A 2394-nucleotide genomic window follows, 5' to 3' on the forward strand; every position below is an offset into this window, starting at 1 on the left:
GGGCTTCCCTGGTGGTGCAGTGGTTGCGCGTCCGCCTGCTGATGCAGGGGAGCCGGGTTCGCGCCCCGGTCTGGGAGGATCCCACGTGCCGCGGAGCGGCTGGGCCCGTGAGCCGTGGCCGCTGGGCCTGCGCGTCCGGAGCCTGTGCTCCGCGACGGGAGAGGCCACGGCAGAGGGAGGCCCACATACCACAAAAAAAAAAAAAAAAAAAAAAAAAAAAAAAATTCTCTTTCTGCAACTATTGATATGGTCATATGATTATTTTCTTTTAGTCCGTTGATGTCATGGATTACTTTAATTGATTTTCAAATGTTGAATCAGATTTACATAACTGGGATAAATCCCACTTGACTGATATGATAATGTATGTATTTTTATATGTTAAAAAGATAAAACTACGCCTGATGATTTGGATCAAATGGACAGATTCCTAAAAATATACAACTTCCAAAACGGACAAGAAAAGAAATAGAAAACTTGAATAATGAATATCTTTTAAACAAATTGAATTTGTATACATTTTTCCAACAAAGAAAATTATAGGCAGTTTAATTGGTGAATTCTTCCAAACATGAAAAGAACAATAAACCAGTATTACTCAAAATCTTCCAAATAATAGAAACAGAGAGAAAACTTCACAATTGTTTTTTAGGAGAGCAACATAACCTTGCTTCTAGAACCAGATAAAAATATTATATGCAATATTACAACCCTGAAGAAGGCAAGGGCTTAGGAGAATCAATGAATAAAAATGAAAAGTCCACAGTGCAGAAGCATAGCAAATAAAGAGAGGAGGAGGTAAGATTGAAGGGTAACAGTGGCCGGTCATGCAGGATCCTACAGGCATGGAAGGGGATTCTGAAATTTAGTAAGGTCAATGGTCATTGGTTTACTCACATTAATATATCCAAACTAACTATGAGATTTCAAATCATGATTAAATTTATCAAGGAGAAGCTTGACCTAATATCACTGTTTATTTATTGATTCCTTTAAAATTTTTAAGAAACTCTATTTATGTCACTTTTGCAACAAAAAAATAGGAAAGATTTAATATTTTCATTGTTTATCATACTATGATCAAATTTAATAATATTTATTTCATAATACAAGTCGTTATTTTTAATTGAAATATAGTTTGATTTATAAAGCTGTGTTAGTTTCAGGTGTACAGCAGAGTGATTCAGATAGATAGATAGATAGATATGTATTTTTTTTTAGATATGTATTCTTTTTCAGATTCTTTTCATTATAGGTTATTATAAGACATTGAATATAGTTCCCTATGCTATACAGTAGACCCTTGCTGTTTATCTATTTTTTGTAAATAAGTTCATTTGTATCATTTTTTAGATTCCACATATAAGTGATATCATATGATATCTGTCTTTCTCTGACTTATTTCACTTAGTATGATCATCTCTAGGTCCATACATGTTGCTGCAAATGGCATTATTTCACTTTTTTATGGCTGAGTAATATTCCATTGTGTGTGTGTGTGTGTGTGTGCGTGTGTGTGTGTGCATGTGTGTTTGATTTATAAAGCTGTGTTAGTTTCAGGTGTACAGCAGAGTGATTCAGATAGATAGATAGATAGATATGTATTTTTTTTTAGATATGTATTCTTCTTCAGATTCTTTTCATTATAGGTTATTATAAGACATTGAATATAGTTCCCTATGCTATACAGTAGACCCTTGCTGTTTATCTATTTTTTGTAAATAAGTTCATTTGTATCATTTTTTAGATTCCACATGTAAGTGATATCATATGATATCTGTCTTTCTCTGACTTATTTCACTTAGTATGATCATCTCTAGGTCCATACATGTTGCTGCAAATGGCATTATTTCACTTTTTTATGGCTGAGTAATATTCCATTGTGTGTGTGTGTGTGTGTGTGTGTGTGTGTGTGTGTGCGTGTGTGTGTATATATCAAACTTCTTTATCCACTCATCTGTTGATGGACATGTAGGTTGCTTCCATGTATTCGCTCTTGTAAACAGTACTGCTATGAACACTGGGGTCCATGTAACTTTTCAAATTGAGTTTTCATCTTTTCCAGATATATGCCCAAGAGTGGGATTGCTGGATCACATGGTAACTCTACAAAATGGTTATTTTTTTTAAAGTACATATAAATGAAAAACAAATGAAGGAAACAACAGCAAAGATAAATAAAAGTAAAAGGTGGTTTTTTGAGAAGATAAACAAAATGGATAAACCATTAGCCAGACTCATCAAGAAAAAAAGGGAGAAGACTCAAATCAATAGAATTAGAAATGAAAAAGGAAAAGTAACAACTGACACTGCAGAAATCCAAAGGATCGTAAGAGATTACTACAAGCAACTACATGCCAATAAAATGGACAACCTGGAAGAAATGGACAAATT

Source organism: Physeter macrocephalus, chromosome 1, assembly GCF_002837175.3.
Source record: "Physeter macrocephalus isolate SW-GA chromosome 1, ASM283717v5, whole genome shotgun sequence".
In the NCBI taxonomy this organism is placed as follows: Eukaryota; Metazoa; Chordata; class Mammalia; order Artiodactyla; family Physeteridae; genus Physeter; species Physeter macrocephalus.